This window comes from Lucilia sericata, unplaced genomic scaffold (assembly GCF_015586225.1).
Source record: "Lucilia sericata isolate MDLA Ls3-8-SP2 unplaced genomic scaffold, ASM1558622v1 Contig000433F_arrow, whole genome shotgun sequence".
NCBI classification, from domain to species: Eukaryota; Metazoa; Arthropoda; class Insecta; order Diptera; family Calliphoridae; genus Lucilia; species Lucilia sericata.
The window spans coordinates 44,517-63,521 of NW_023994448.1; the positions used below are offsets into that span (position 1 = coordinate 44,517).

General features: G+C 26.9%; 1 protein-coding gene across 4 annotated transcripts in view; it reads right to left on the reverse strand.

Moving 5' to 3' along the window:
• Positions 1–19,005, reverse strand: part of LOC119604801 — a 151,377-nt gene that overhangs the window by 44,513 nt on the left and 87,859 nt on the right. The window lies entirely within an intron of this gene.

Below are 19,005 nucleotides of genomic sequence, written 5' to 3' on the forward strand. Positions count from 1 at the left end.
AAAAATATTTGTATTATTCGATGCGTGTTTGCCAAAATATATACATGTATATATATGTAGGTTTGTATATATTTTGTATAATGAACAAAAACGATAAGCAATGAAAAAAAACATTAACAAAAATTAATTTTGTATATAGTTATGTATGTATTTATATATGGGCAATTTCATGTCAAGTGACCCAACTTTTAAAATCGATGTCTTCCTATTCGGATGAAATTTTCACCATGGTTAGTACTATTGGATAGTAGGCCAAACACAAACTTAGAGCGGGTCAAAGTTGGACATTTTCGTCATACAGGGTTTTATGACGCAATGAGTGCAACTTTTCACGTATTGGTCCTAGCAAAAATTGTCCATTCATTGTTTCCAAAAAAACAATTATTTATTTTTTAATTTTTTTAAAATTCTTAATTTTCCCACATTTTTCCAAAATGAACGTTTTTGTTGTTTTTTTTTTGCTCAAAAGAACCGTTTCCATTAGAAAGGTCCTTGAGAGACGCTTTAAATTCCATATCAGAATTTTTTTTGTAACCGCAAAAGTAATCGAAATTTTTAAATTTTTGGGAAAATTTTCAGATTTTTTACATTTTGACACAGATGAATTTAATATAATTCGTTGAAATCATGTTTAGTTCTAACTGAGCAGTGCCCAGTTAGAATCTCTATCAGAGCTTTTAGACTGCGTCTATCCAGTCCTATAAGTATTTTGGTAGCACCCATATCATGATTGCGCCAGAGGGCCTTTGATATTTTGCAATCCAATATACTATTCCAGGACTGGTTGATGATATCATTTATTTTCTCGAATATCAACCTATTATAGTGACAAATGGGTGGTTTTACCATCCTTTCCCTGTCCGCTATATCAACGTTCGAACATAATCTAGCTGATCCGTCCGCAACCTCATTATCATGCACGTTACAGTGCCCTGGCACTCAACACAATCTAACGACAAACTGTCTCAAAATGTTACTAAGAGCATTCCTACAATCTGTAAACAGGTGCGAATGTACCGTGAGACATGCTAATGCTTGAACAGTTTGTTTATCAACAAAAATAGTCTCAACCGACCCGGGTCGATATGATTCCCTATCAGTTCCGTCGCTTTCCAGATAGCTAGAATATCTGCATGAAAGACACTTCATTCGTCAGGAAGTCTGACAGACCGTTTTATGTTGATATCAGCGTTATAGACACCGGCACTCGTGCGCCACTTATAACGTGAGTATCAATATTGTTCCTTAGATGTAGATCTATCAGTCTCTCAAGTGTCTTCAAGAGAAAAGAAGATAGACTAATAGGTCTAAAATCATTTGGCACATAGTTGAGCTGGAACTTATTTACAACCCCTCTAAATCAGTTGGTAATAAATCGCACAAGACAAACCCAAACTTTACCCTATCATTAAAGGTTCTCCAATTTGTCTTCCTAGGATCGCTAAAAGGTGCACTCCTAGCCAAAACAAAATCCAGTGTGAAGGTAATGCGACTATGGTCTGAAAATGAACAAGCCGTTGCAACCTTTCAATCCCTAGCGAGATCTTCTAAACGTTTAATTAAAGTTAAATCAATAACTGCCTCCCTATCTTTGTTCCTCAACGTCGGCGTATCGCCCTTTCTACAGATTTTGAGATTATTATCAGTTATAAAAAAACATTAACTGATCTCTTTTATTGATGTCCTTGCTGCCTCATTGATAATGATGCGCATTGGCATCACAACCCATCACAAGGATCGCTGAAGCTATTTTCACTTTTTTAACTTCCAGCAGAATTTATTTCGCATTGATTAGGAGTATCATTGTTGACTCACAATTTCATCTGAAAGAAGAATAGGATTGTTGTCGGAGTAATTGTGTTCTTCTAAGCAATACAAATTCATATTATATTCGTATCGCCATGCTTGTACGGATATTAGTCTATTTATGTATGTATGTATACTCCTCTGTATGAGCAACTTATTTACCACAAAAATAGATGTTATCATGTTGTTATTAACGTTTCGTTCTATATTCACAAATTATGTACATAACCATTCATATGTATGTATATTAAGGTGATTACTTTTTTTGGGCGGAAAAATACCACAGCACTACTTTATTTTCAATGCTGTCCAGATAATAAAAACCTATTTTTTAGGTAAATTTGGTGAAAAAAACTTTATTTTTACTAAAATTATTTGAATAATTTTCTAATAATGTTACTTTCATGTCAAGCGACTCTTTTAAAAAAGAATTTTTTCACCAATGTTAGTCCTTTTTAATAGAAGTTTAGATAATTTTTTTTAACAAGATCGACCAAGAACTCTTTGAGGTACAGTGCGTCAAAGTTTGACATACATATTTGCAAAACAGTTAGCTACTTTTTCAATCTTCGGAAAAAATATTTTAAAAAATATTGGATTTTTTTACAACATTAATTATTTATCTTTTTTGAATTTAGTTTTTTTATGAACTATTTTTTTTATATTTTCTTATTATTGTCTTTGAGAAATTTTTATTTATTTTTTAAAGGTCCAAATTTTCCTAAAATAATAAAGCCTAACTTCTACGAAACAAAAGAGATCAGAGGAAATTCAACACTATTTTGTAGTTCGAACCCCTACACGAGTATAGTCCGTATTATATCCGTCCGTGTGTACCAGATCAATTTAGATTACAAAATTTTCTGAAAAATGTTCCTAAACGTGCTTATAATGTGCCTCACAATTATTTACTTGCTTAAAGCAAATGAATGTAAATAATTTGGTAAAAACTATTTCCTTGCTACAGTTTAAAAAGACACGTTGTTAAGAATTTTCACATGGAGTTTGCTTTTTGTTTAGTTTCCTCTTCCTTCATTTTCCATTCTTGGCACATTTAAAGCAGGAAATGAGTTGGATAATTATTTGTGATGTAGTCTCATTAGAAATTAATTAAATTATACAGACAATTAAACGAATCCAAAGTGGTATGGAAGTAATAGTAACCACAATTAAAAATGAAGAAAAAATAAAAATAGGATTTAATAGCGACTCGTCGCGATGATAGATAATTTACATATAAAACTAAGATTCAAAAAATAACTGTTAAATTTTCCATATAGTTACATACTACATACTAAGTATGTATGAAGTATTACCCGTAAAAATATACAAAATTAAAATAAGTAAATATGTAATAAATTCATTTAAATAATAAAGATTTAACTTTTTAGTCCATTATTTAATATGTGTCGGCCAAAATAATAGATAATTGTAAATATTATTTTATGATGTTTTCCACAAAATTAGTATAATTATGTTAAGAATATTAAATAAACCATTTAAGCAAATAATTAGAATTTTTTATCAGTTACAGCAATAAAATCAAATTTAGTATAATAATAAATATTTCAAATAAAGTGAAAATGTTTAACTTTTATAATTGCATTACTGTTTTTAATTTAAATTTAAGAGAAATTTATTGCTTTTATGCGTTTTCTTGTACTTAATATTAGTATTATTTATTTACATACATATATCATTAACAAATGTTAAAAAAATTTTACTTTTATGACTCCAACGTGTGTATTTATTTTCTTTTTTAAGGAGGAATTTTATGGATTTATGTTTGTGTATTTTTACGTGTTAAGAATAAAAAAAAAAAAAACTTTAAATTTGGTTAATTTTTTTATTAAACGAAAATTCTAAATAATAACGATTAATCTTCTATTTGTCAGAAATAGAGAGAAAAAATAATACTAATTCCATTTCATTATAATCCATAGAGTCCCGATCACTTCGTCTAGTTCATAAGTAAACAAACTCACATTTTTTCACAATTTTTAATTTTCATCATGCTCTACGTTGGCCTTGAACCAGAAACTTTTATTGCCTTTTAAAAGAAGCACATTAAGTTGGGTTTCCAACGCTGCTCAATTTCGATTAAAAAAGCAGTGAGTTGTGCTAAATTTTTTAAAAATATGGCATGTTTTTTAATGTAAAAACATTCATATTTCTTCTTTTTTATAACAAGATAATAAAATTGTTACAAACATTTTTATACAAACATATGCATTTCCATGCAAAAAAAAAAAAAACGTGAATTAAATACAAAAAATCGTATATCTAAGAAACTATAAAAGCAAAAATCCTCAAAAGTTTCGTATATCTGGAATACTATTAGATTATTAAGATTTTTCATAGATTATTTAAAATCCAAATTAACGTTTGGAAAACTTCCAAAAGTTGGCGTGGCATCTCCCACATGAAGTAAATACACAAAATCGCATATCTGGAAAAATATTAGAGGTAGAATAAAAAAACATCATAAAGCGACGTTTTCATTTATATTGTTTTTAGGGTAGCAAAGCACACTGGGTATAGCTAGTTTTCTATAATATTGAACCTAGAAACATAAAATTAAGCATGTACATTCCGGAGTAAATGAAAACCTATAAAAAGGGACTTTTTGGTACTTTGTCATTCATTAACTGGAAACTAGAAACATAAAATTAAGCATGTACATTCCGGAGTAAATGAAAACCTATAAAAAGGGACTTTTTGGTACTTTGTCATTCATTAACTGGTACTAGGTGCTTAAACACGAACATATCAATAAATTTATAATAATATACATACATATGTATATAATATATTTTTTTTTTTAATTTAGATTAAATACTTTGCAAACAAATGTTGTAAGTATTCAGACTTTTTCGTTTCATTCCTTTCGTTTTTTCTCCTGCAAATAATAAGACAGAAATGTCATCTGAAAATAAATATATACATATGTATATATATGTATATATACTTGTGTATGTATTAAATAAGAGGTTGTTTTAATTTTGTTTTCTTTGCATTTAATAATCATTAAGGATTTATATTTTCACGAATTTCGTATTAATTTTAAATCATGTCGTAAACTATATATATACGCAGGAATTTATGAGAGAAGTGGTTTAATTTAAAACTAAATATACTTACGTAAATGTATGTATAATGTACATATGTAAATAGGTATACATTTTTAACATATTTCAAATTCTAATTTAGTTTGGAAACATTATTTCATACACAATTTTATATGGTTTATTAAATATTCTTTGTTTTAGTTTTCTACTTGTTTTGCATTTAGTTTTATACGTGTTCGGCTTATTTAATAGGCACGTGTGGTTTGTTACGCATTTCATAAATACTGAATGAGTTTTCTACACTGATTGTCGCATCATAATGCCAAGAATAACAATCATATTTTGTGTAAACAAAAGGACTAAGATCAGTGTAAATGTATAAAGTGCTTAATTAAAAGATCTTCAAGTGTTGATCAAATACATATGTACATATTTGTAAATTTTCTTTACTTCAAAAAATAACCGATAGTTTTTTTGTGAAACCAGCAAATACATGCATAGATACCCTAGTTATTCAATTATTCGGGTTTTTGACTTATTCGGTTTATTTGACAAATAATTATTTGAGGTTTTATGTTACCCGGTTAATAATCGGATAATTCAAAATTATTCGGATATTCGCATAAAAGAAAAAAAATTTTTTCTATAACTAACAAAATTATAATTCTCAACTTCTTTGAGTTCAATTCTATGTTAATTTTTTAATTAAGTTCTTTCTCAAGTATTAACATTTATTTCTTTCAAGTGAAATTCTTTTCTTTATAAAGAAGTAAAGTTAATTAATTTTATGTTTTTGAGATTTTCGAGTTCCAGAATTCATACTTTTCATTGAACTAGAGTATAACTATTGCTGAAGAACTTATTAGAAATTCTTTAGAAACACAACAATTTTCCTCAAAGATTTCCAAGATTGCTTTCCAAGAATCTGAAGTATTTCTGTATGAACCCATTCTAGAAGTAGGTAAATTTTGTATAAAATATACAGCAATTTTACAGTTATATAGTAATTTTTTCTTAATCGGTTAATTGATAGAAATTGTTCGGTTTATCGTTATTTGAAATCGTCAAAAATTTATTAAATAACTGATTGGCGATTAATCGTTTGAATACCCTATAGAAAACACCGATTTTCTGCAACAAGCAATCGAATGATTCAGTGGCATCAACTAAACTATCCCTTACACTAACGATGAAACTAATCAAGTTTTCGTTTCCGAATTAACATTTAGTGAACACAACCATAAAAGTTGTTTACTGCAATCTATAAAAATAAATATTCGGTTACCACAAGACAACAGTAATATGTTTTATTAAATATTATATTTTTATTTAAATATAACGATTTAAAAAATATTTTAAATTAATTACGATTTTATGTTAGACTATCTAATCGCAGTCCTTGCTAACCGGTTAATTTCTATTTATATTTGAACACGTATATTAGAGCTGCCCTTGAAAATATATAATTGCTTTGGTGACTTTACTTTCAAAAAGTATTTTATACAAATTTCTAGAAGGACACGTTCTAGAAATCAACTATAATATTTTGATTTTATTAGAAATAATTTTTAATGAAAAAAATATTATTATCCATATTATGTACATTGTACATTTGTTTTACACAAACCATTATTTTTTTGTTTACAATACAATTTATTTCTTTTCCGATACAGATCGGGTTCCAATTTTGCATACTTATTGCTGTATTCAATAGAATTCAAAAGTAATCTCCTTTTAAGGGGCAGGACAAATATATATACACACATACAACTATATAATATAATATTTATATGAATGTGTATACTCTTTTTTCTACGTATAAACATACATAATATATATATTTATAAATATACATACATATGTCTAAATACATGTGAGTACGAGTGTATATTTTTTTCTAAAGTAACTAAAATAACTAATATAAATCTAGAAGTAGCATAATTAAACTTTTATGGTCCAATTAAAAGGAACACAAAATGAACCCAAAAAGAAATAATAGGAAAAAATTAGATGAATAAAATACCAACATACATTACATTCATATAACTGTGAACAATATCAAAGTATGTGTGAAACAAACAATAAAGGAGGAAACCATTCTCTTAAAAGAATCAAAGATGCTAAATAACTTATTAACTCCCTCCGACTGACACAATAAAATTCATTTACCAGTCCACAGTGGGGCAGAGTCGAAGTCTTTTTTAATGAAAACTGGCATTTCTAAATGTCTGGTCCGAGCGGGACATGGGCTTAGCGAAGGAATATTCGAGCTAGAGGCGGCGCTGTGGAGGCTCAAAGTAGAACACACGGATTTCAAACTGGAAGGACCTCCAAATTTAGCACAATGAATTTTGTATTTAGCCAATATTTTAAAATCGTATCTAATAGGGAGCACAGTTTTTATACCCTGATATATTTATATAAATTTTATATATACATACAATCCATTTATCAGTCTAAAACCAAACTTGGCCCCAATGGGTGACAAACCAAAACATCACAATCTGGGATTTTTTGATCATTTTTGGTAATTATGGAATTTGATTACACGGATATCCTACTTTGTTTTAAGTGTTAAACATCCTATTGCATATGCAAATTGAATAATTCTTAAAGGAAATTTTATCAAGAATCCAATAATATTCAATATTTTTGGTGCAATCAAAACATTTCCAGAATATTGTATTTTAATATTTTACTAATGCATATTAATCATTAAGTAATTGCATTTTCACTGATATACATAATAAGCACATTCGTTATATATTTTGATAGGAGATTGTATCCAGACATATGCCTCATTTTTAATTCTAAAACTAAAATTAAGTAAACATTTTACAAGTCGATGGTGTCCTGATCGGATTAGGTCGCTCAAAAATATCATATTTATATTCAAAAAATTTCTATTCTACCCCTCTGTAGAGACGTTGTTGTATATTCCACAGTAGCGAAAGCCATCCAGACATTTGCTAAACAAATAATCAATGGAATGAATATAAGTGGTAGTTGATTAAACTACTCTTACTGAGAGTCTAACTTGTAAACGAAAAGGTCGGAATAGAAGAACTGAATCTAATAAACTCAAACATCAATTAAGAAACATTTTAATGATATTTAACAAACAATAATATTCTAATAAACCACAACACATTTGTTTGTATGAGTGTAAATTAGACCTGCTCTTAAAATATTTTACCTTAAATAGGTCTAATTATGTAAATGGGTTTTGATGAATTTCTCGCGAAGGTTAATTTTGTAATAATATTAAATAAGGAATTGCGGAATCGTTTTGAAATTTCCCAGTATCCCGGTAATGTCTGCATAGAACAATTATAAATTATAAATTTTAAGAATATAGCCGCAATTTAAATACAATTTCGTATTATTTTTAAGATAGAATTCAGGAACGAATATTCTGCGGGATTTCCCGTCCCGAGGATTCCCGAGAAATTCACATATGTATTTATACAAGTACACATACATAATTATTTACATATGTACACACACATTAATAAAAATAATAAATATCAAAGTAAATATTTATGTATATATGTACATTAGGGTGCCCCAAAATGGAACTTTGCTTTCTATGATACTATTTCTCAAAATTTTTGCCCTGATGTCAATATTTGGTGAGCTGGATCAAAGGATAAAAGGCTTTTTTAAAGTTTTTAAGATTTTTTTTCCCCATTTCTGGAAAATAAACCATATGCAAATTTAGTATCATATGAAAGGTCTTTGGGAGTAAATTTCAATGACATAACTCAATTTTGTGTTAATTCAATTCATCTGTGTTAAAATTTAAAATATCTGAAAATTTCGATTACTTTTGCGGTTACCATTGAAAGCGTCTCTCAAGGACCATATCTTTTCTTTGGAAGAAATATGAAAAAAATAAAAAAAACTTCAAAACAAGGACCTTTTTATCAATTGATCTAGCTCACCAGATATTGACGAAAGGACAAACATTTTGAGAAACGATACCTTAGAATCAATTAAACTTTGATTTTAGTTGGGACCATTGACACCTTATTTTTCCTCCATAAAAACGGGTCCACCCTAATTATACATACATTCAAGTGTTTGTGTGAGCATTTATATAGCGATACGTATAATGAAAATATGTATTTATTGTGCGAATGTGTTTGTTTATATTAAAAAGGCCATAAAAACATCATTAATTTCATTCATGTACTTATAGCTTTATCACAACAACAGTAACGGGAAACAGCAACAAAAATAAAAACAACAATAAAATATTTATATAATTTCATTGCTTTGTTAATATTCACTGTTTTTCTTTTTATTGCTTGTTTATTTATTTATTTTTTTTTAATTTTATGGTACATTACTTTTTTGGTCAACACATTCGTTCACATACATACACATATGTATGTACTTATGTATGTACACACATATGTATGTAAGTATGTGATATATGCATACATACCTACATGTGTGTGTACACGTGAATATTTAGGTTTTAGTAATTCCAAAACCACCCACTAAACAATATTTATCGATGGAATTGAGTGACACTTATAACCAATTTCTATTTATCAGAAGAGATCTTTAAAAATATGAAAGTGTCACCATCTTAACATTAAATAATTTAAAAAATAAATAAAATACCATTTCACAAAGTTTACATGAAAAAATATTTTAATATAGTAAATTAAACAATTATTCTTTTAAAATAATGCATTTTATGATATTATACAGAACAAGAATTTTGAAAAACAATCGTAAGATACATTCTTTTTAATTTAAATGCGCTTGTGAATAAATGTACATTAGGGTGGCCCCGTTTCCATGGAGGAGAAATAAGGTGTCAATGTTTCCAACTAAAATGAAAGTTTAATTGATTATAAGATACCGTTTCTCAAAATTTCTGTCTTGGTATCATTATTTGGTGAGCTGGATCAAAAGATAAAAATGTCCTTTTTTGAGGATTTTATGATTTTTTTTCATATATTTCATTTTTTTTTTTTGTATATAATAAATACGAAAAAAATAAAAATATTTTTTTAAAGGGCTTCAGTTCTCTTCCAGCGATTAAAAATCATAATCTAAAATTTTCTGTAATCGCGGGAAAATAATGTAAATTTTTGTTAGAGTATTTTTGGTCCGCAAATCAACCTTTAGTGCATTATAAGGGGCATAGAGAAAAATAAGCTACTGATGTTTCCACCTAAAATGAATTTGAGAGACCCTTTCAATGGCGTATCATTTATATTAAAAATAAGAATTGGGAAGAATATTAGGTTTGAAAAAATTAAATAAAACAGAAATTATTTTGAGAACTAAAAAAACCGAAAAAAATATTTAGGTAAAATTATGTGAGATTTAATATGTAATTAATTATTTAAATTAAATAATTCTATGTAAAAATGGTAATTCTTTTAATGATAATACTTTTTTAATCTGACTAAAATACTTGATATGAAATGGAATGTGTCTTTCAAGGACTTTTCATATGATACCAAAATTTCGTAGAAATAAGGATAATAATGAAAACCTCCAGAAGGACCTTTTTATCCATTGATCTATCTCACAAATTATTGACGTCAGAACAACAATTTTGACAAATGATATCTTAGAATGAATTAAATTTTCATTTTGGGGATTTCCTAATATACATATATTTCAAATGTATGTACACATTTATTATGATATATCCGACTTTGCTATAAAATGTTTATGACAGTTCGCACTTTACAAGGTGTATGTACGCATTTGTATGTGAGTGTATTGTTTGTTTGTTTACTTTATGCCTTATGTATTGTATGGATGTAAATATACTTTTTATTTAATTCGTATTTAATGTCAAATTGCTTTTAGAAATTGTTATCAAATCATAAAATATAAAATGTGCAAAAATTAAGTATGCATGCATATTATATTTCATTTTATAAAATAATAAAATAAATTCAATTATTAAATCTAAACATACACAAATATTTTAGAAGGATGATACAAAAAATGTATACAAGTTAATAGAAAAAAAAGTATACATATACATTCATACATATACACAAATTGTTGTGCGCAAGTTAAAAAAAATCACATAAAATAAAAATAAAAATATAATATCTAAGAACATTATAAAAAGTCGTGAGAATTGAAAGTAACTGTATTATAATTGTAAAACTACATGTAAGTAACTATGTCTTTTCCAACTTAATGAATGTTGTGAATTGTGATTCTCAACATTTAATTTGCGTTTAATTTTAATTTTTATTCGTTTTTTAATTAAATTCAAAATGGAATTACAGAATCAGTTATACATTGATATGTTACATTAACACCGAACGTATACGTATTTAAAAAAAAAAAATAATAACACTTATACGCCTCGCATCATTATTCTTTCAAAGAAGTAACTGATATCCGCTATCTTATTTTGTATAAGAAACCATAAAATAAAATAACAACGGACTGGAAAAAAAACTTGGATAATATAAACTAATTAGTCTAAATACCCTAGAAACTAATAAATGCCCCCCAAAATAACATTAACAAACTTTTCAACACTCATTGAAAAAAGTTTTATTTTCAACATCAACAACACAAACGGAAAAATGCAAATCTTAAAAACACAACTTTTGTGTTTCAGACGATGAGAAACTAAAAGAACATCAAATACGGTCCACTAAACGTCCGTCATAACGTGTCAGGCATAACAAACTCATTAGCGCCAAATTATTTTACAGCTGTTTTCTTTACAAAACGAAAAAGCACAAAAAAATATATATAACAACAATAACTTAAACAAATCGTAGTCCTAAAACATAAAACATTTTTCTTAACTTTTTTGTTTTATTTTTACCATTCTTTACGTTCCAGCAAAAAATGCTCAGTCTATGTTTGTATAGAAAGTTTCACAAGAAAAAAATGCTACAAAAAAGATTAAAAAAGGCAGAAAACGAGAAGAGATTTATTTAAACTAATTTTCATTAAAAGCAGCAACTACACAAAAAATGAAGACATTTCCTTTGGGGTTTTTATTCTTCATCGTTTTGTCTCTATTTTTTATTTTCTTTTCACATGTTTGTTCCACAATGTTTAATGTCCAGAAAAATTTGCATTTTGGCAGGTAACTTGTACAATTACTAATTAAGAGAGAACCAAAAGATACAAATTAAATTAGATTAGATTAGATTGAACTGAAATGAATTAAGGAAATGTCATAACAAATGTTAAAAAATAGAAAATGCGAATACAGGCAGAAAGGGGTTTCTATGGTGGTTAATTTACACAATTCTATTAAACGATAAACACGTTTTTAGCTTAAAAAATATTCATGTTCAAGAAAAAAATGGTAGTGCGAAGAAAGTTTAATAGCCAGAATGATTAACGGAAAAGGTGGATTTAACAATAAAATACTAACAAATAGTTTAAACCAAAAAATATATCTTCGATAAAATTTCGTAAAAGGATAAATAAGTTAAACAAATTTAGAAAAGAATAAAAAATGCTATTCGAACTGATCCAAATTTTCAATTAGTCAATTGTTTCGTAGATATCCTTATTTGCATACATATTTTATGGATAATTTGTAAAAGTACAAGCAATTAATTTTGCTGTACCTTTAATTATAATAAGTAATATTTTAATTATTAAAAAATAAAAGATCACGTTATGTAAACCAAAACCACATGTTGTACATTTCAGATGCAACAAACCAACCACTAACGGTATTTAATCACACATCCGCATTTACTGTTGCACTACTTCTCTGCTGAATTATGAAGTAATGTTGCTGCATCTGTTTACAATTGTTACTTGTATTATTGAAATAACCGTTATTATTCTCTGTTTAAACGAGTTCTCCCCCGTTTAAATGAGTTAAATGGATTTTCATTGTTTTAAAACGAAAACAACCATGTCACAAATACATGTTACAAGACAATGTGACAAGTAAGGACTTTTATGTGGAAACATGTAAATGAAACACAGAATTGTACACATTTTACAATAATGTTTATTGTCAATTTTACATGAAAAGGGCGCCAAACAAAATCACATTATTTATAGTATACTGTTGTTTGTCTCTTTTCTATAACAATGATTTTATACTGTTTAATTAAAAAATGGTGATTAAACGTTAAATTATTAAGATTTTAAGTAATTCATTTAAATAGCTTTACATTTTAACACACTGATGAATGTAACATTTCTGCGGCAATTTAAGTACGTAAGTTGTTCTTGGTACTTTTCAGGGCAAGGTTTTGAAATTTTAAATTCCAATAAAAATTCTGATCCAATTTCTATAAAAAATTACATAATATAGAATTGTATTTTTTTTTTTTTTTTTTTTTTTTTTTTTTTTTGACACAGATTTGTAAAATGTGTTGTGTCCTGCTTATAAATTAAAAAATAAAGTTTCTTAGGCAAATGAAAACATCTGGTAGTTTCACTTGAAAAAATTGTATGTTTGCACGAGTCCTATTAAAGATCCATTTTACATTAATAATGAACAAAGTCATCAAGAACAATGTAAACACATGAACAAAAATTTCATAGATGAACAATCTACAAACACACCATTCGTCTAAAACATTCGCACTTACCAACATACGAATATGTATATCATCTTATAGGTATTTAGTTTTGTTTACTTTTTCCACACATATACCCATGAATATATACATAGTTGTACATGTACACACAAACACGGATGTAATTTTCCTTTAAAAATAATAGCTTTCTGAAAAAAATTTCAACTGTTTGATTTAGTGTTTGCTGGGTATGTTAATGTGTACTTTAGAAACCACTTGCTCTAAAGAATATTTTCATTTTAAGTTCGTATTTTTGTAAACAACTCAAAAAAAGACTCAGACAATACAAATAAGAGTAAATATGAGAGTACAAGTTATTGTTGGTTAAAGCTCTCGTTTCATTGAAAATCTATCTTTTCAGCATTTTGTTGTCGTACATGATGTGAGTAAGAGTCTGTGTTGTAGTTTAAAATCTTTATCTAAACACAATATTGTTGTAAAAATATTTGTTTTGATTTTAGATTTTACTCACTATATAAACATTCGTTTAAATACTTATACATACATATAAGTAGGTTGGTTGGCCATGTTTAAATAGGTTTTCCTTTAAAATTAAAAGACGTACTTAAAATACTCAAGAATACAACAACAAAGACGACCTATGTATATTAATTTTCCAACAAAAATACGAGTATTTAAATAAAATCATTCTTTATGAATTTTAAAAATACTTTAGTGGGGAAGAGGATGTCCCTTTTGTAGGAATTCCTCTCAAACGATGCGTATTAATGTTGGGCATCCCACCAATTTTTACTTCGCGTACCCTTTGGGAAGGTGCCCAAAAAGGTGCAAGCACCTCAAAATCAATATTAATTTTCAAATAATTTACAAGCACTACTGAAGGATAATGATGAATTAAAATCTCTTTACGTAACTCACGTTACGTATGACTAATAATTAATTATAAATAGAAACTCATACGCCCCCAATATATGTACCTCAGATTTGATGTTACTGCAGCAAGCTTTTCAATTAAAATAAACGTTTCTTTTTGCTCTACTTAAGATACTTAGGTAGAAAGGTAATTTGAACCCAACATTTTTGAATTACTCTTTTAAAAGCATCAGATCTTCAACAAAGAAATTGTATTTTCGAAAAATATTCTTATTACATTTAAGAAAATTATGCAAACCAACTTTTATGTTAATTAGTTTTAAATAAAAATAATATATAAAATAACAAATAATATCTGAATGTAAAAAGCCCTGCTTTAACGATATAAAAACTCAAAATATAATGTATACATATGGTGTCAACAGTAATAGTTGTTAGTGCCTTATTCTAGTATCTAAGCTATTTATGAATATTATATATCTTTTAATTTTATATCTATTCAATAAAAGGTTTTATATTATAACATTTTACTTTGTTTTAAATTAAAATTATCAATGCTTTACTTTACAACAAAAAATTGCTCTCACACCGAAAATACTACATTATAATACTTGAATCTTGCAATAAATAAGCGATGTGATAAATAAAAAAAATCGAATATGGATTATAATAAACAGTATATCGTCACCTGAAACGCAAACGGCCCTGACTAACCAAAAATTCAAAGTCGATACTAATATATTGCATCAAAACAAATGATCACAAACAAAATTGGACTCGAACCAAAATTTGCAATTTTAATAACAAAACACAAAAGGCCATTGCCAACTACCATCATAACAAATGATATATTTGACTATTAAACAATTTGTTTATTGAATAACAAAAAATCGCGTTGATAGAAACAAACTTTTCAATTTAAATGCATCTCCTGTAAAATTTTTAAAATGTTAGATGGGGCCGTTTGCGGTTTGGGTGACGATATACGAGAAAAAATATTTTTAATGTCAAATAAATGAAGTAATAAAGTATGTTGTAAATCTTTCAAAAATAAGTACTTAAAAAGAGAGGAAAATCATTTGAGATATTATAGATATTATTGGCATATTCTGTATTTGTGACAACATGGGTCTAGATCACGTTTGTAGTACTTTAAACATGCGTTTTTTTAATAACCCTTTGTAGCATTATAATTGCATGTAAGTATTAATCTTTTTTTATCTTTTTTGTTTATGACCCAAACAGAATTAGAAAACAAGCAATTTAAAATTCAAGACACATATTTCACCACTTTTTATATTGTCTTGTGAAAAATCCAAAATCCAATCTCTTACAAGACAGACAATATCTCCACTTCTAATTACATCGAGAATAATGGCTTTTAATGATTTATGACATACGTATTATTTAAATAAATTTTAAATAAATCAATGGATTTGAAAAAGTAAGCCAGATTCAGATAGCAGAAGTTAATATTTTTAATAATGGTTAATATGTATTGGTTCATAACTGACTAACTATAAATCATTAAAATTAAAAATCCGAATTTAATCCCTCTTTAAAATTATGCAGAACACTTAATTAACCCAGGTCTCCATAATAGGTCTTCTTCCGAAAATTATCCTTATGTCTATATCCTATTCGAAATTAAGTGAAAAGTGTACATCTAAAGGTGGGTATATACGATTCGGCATTGACTGAAATAACATTCTTAATTGTTCAACTTGACTACTTTTTCCCTTGTTTTTTATCTTGGCGATATGAATTCAAAATATTTTGCTTTTGTTATTTTTTTTACTCTGGCTTTATGGATGCCTTAACAAAATTAAAATACAAAAGGGAAATAAAAGTTAAAATAATATTGTTTTACTTGTCTTATTAAAATTTTTTCTTTCTTCCACATTTCTTATATAAATATTTAATTTGTTCTTTGTCGCGAAATGCCAAACGAATTGTTTTTAAAGGAGCGACGTATGTGTATAAAGTGTTAAATAAAATTATCCATACTCGTAATTTAATAAGTTTCCATGTCTGCTTTTGTACTTGAATTTGCGGTGTGTTTGCATATTTGTGTGTGTGTTAATGTTTGTGTATAAATATAAAACTTGCGTTATGCTAATAATAATTTCGTTTGTTCGAATATACCGCTCATTTATTCCAATACTGATATTACTCTAAATCATTCATTTCAAAAATGTTTATTTAGCTTCGAGATTTCTTGTAATTGTCAAAATTAAAACTTATATTTTCACGAAAATTTGTTTAATTTTTTATTTAGAGAATATTTTATTTGATAAACAAACATTTTATTTTTAAATGGGAAACATATTGAGCTCTACTATATAAATCTTGTTAAATTTTAAAGATCTTGTAAAATTTAACAAGATTTATCTAAAAGGTATTTAAGAAATATTAAAATGTCAAAAAACATTCTAACTTTTTTTAGTTATGCCAATCTTATAGTAAATGAGTGATATGTCTAAATACATGTGGATAGATAAATAAATCTTAATTTTCCATTGGTTTTTAATTATTCGAAACCAATTTGGCAATATTGTATACGACTTTATATTTAATTTTCTTATTATTTAATTTTTTTATTCAAGAATTTCAAATTTTAAATATTGTACAAAATTTACGTATAAGCATGAAATATGGAGAAAACATAAAACCTCAAAAAAAGGAACATTATGTATTTGCAAAAGTTTTGAAAAATCAAAAATTTTCTCAAAAAATTAAAAAAATAGCAACATCCATTTCGATGCATTCCTTAACATACATACATATAATATATATAATAGAGTCCTCCGTTGACATTTTTTGTAGGAATACTTCTCAAACGATTCTTTTTCCTATATAGAAATGGGAAAAATAAAAAGGACATTTTTATTACTCTAAAATAACAGTAATGCATACACCTGATTTTATGCCCACATGTGCTAATATACATATACGAGTATGAATGTGTGTATTTTTATGTGTATGTAAATATTCACATTTTGTTTATGTTTTATTGTAATAATTTTAAATGTATTAAATTAAAAACCATATGCTCATTAAAATATTTATGTATTTATACATGACTTACATACGGATATATTTATATGTATGTAATTTACATTTTGTGTGCAAGGAAACCCAACAAACAATCTGAGAATTTTTGAATTTTCTATATTGAAGTTGGAGACTTTCTACGTTTATTAAAACAACGAAATTTTTTATTAATAATATAAGAATACGTTAAGCCATGTGTTACTATAATTTGAACTACGCCATTTGAGAATTTTGGCCCTAAATATAAATTTTAGATAAAAAAGGCCTCTTTGTGATAAACCTGTTGTACACGCTGTTATCAAAAAACTGGACTAGGGTCGGTAAAAATATTGAAAATTCAATTTTCAAATGCGAATATCTCCTGATCTATAAGAGTTAATCTATAGCTATAAATACCCTATGTATCCTACTTTGCGGACCCATGACTACGTATCTGGTGGATCAATGAGGTCCAAATTCGGGATACTCAATTTATATCACAATCGATTTTTGTCAACTTTAACCTGATATGTTGTATTGTCGATTTGGATAGCAATTGTTAGCATGGATTAATACATACATACTTGTAAATTTTAATTTTATTAAACATGTGTATGTGTATGATCAGACGTATAATTGTATGTGTATGCATTTGTAAGTAGGTCATATTTACCCTACAGTGCCAATGGCACTTTTTTTATTAATAAAAAATCTCTTTAGAAAAATCCAAGAATTTACATTTTTGGTTTAATTTGTTTAACTAATAAAACATGGTTCAAACTGATTTTTAATATTTTAAAAGATTATATCTTTAGAATAGTCTTCTGAGTATTTCCTTTATCTCCATGTATAAAAAATTGTGACACTTTTGTTAAAATAAACATAAATTAGGCAATCGTAGGTTATTCTAAAATCCCTTAGTTTTTTTGACGAAAGTTTCGGTAATTTCCATAGACATTTCAACACTTAAAAAATTCCAACAGCCCCAAATTTAACATAATTACAATAATAATCGTTGATAACACCAGTTTATATCAATAAACAGCTGTTACGAACTAAATCAAACGTTTTGCAATTTCACAGAATCAACATTCCCTTTGAAGGGAATGAAAATTTAAGAAAATAAATATTTTAAATATTTTTTATTTTTGGTTTGAAATAACTCACGACACTAAAATATATTTTCTCCTTTGAATTATTTATAAAATGGGATGTTTGGAAAATGGAACTTTATTTAATACATTTTTATAGCGATGTGCTGGCCAAATTTATTCTGTTTTATCTTTTTTGATCTACTAGAAAAACTTTATATTACTAAAAATATCTTCAAAAACATTATTATTAAAGCTTAGCAAATTTCATCCAAATCGGAAGACATCGATTTTAAAAATTGGGTCCTTGACACGAAATTGCCCTTATACAAGTTTTCGTTGTTCTTGTTACTCTTCATTACGTTGTGAATGGTTCACAGCATTATTTTCATAATATAAGAAATATTTTGTAGAATTTATCTCTTAATCTTATGTTTAACAAAAAAAAATAGTTAAAAATAAATCGGTAAAAATAAAAATGAAATAAATTTGTGATATATTTTGTAAATTTGTTATTTCAAATTGTTTAATTTAAGGTTTTTATAGTAACATCTTAAACTTTTTGTTACATTTTGATATATATTTAGGATCGAATATTTAACACATTTGTTA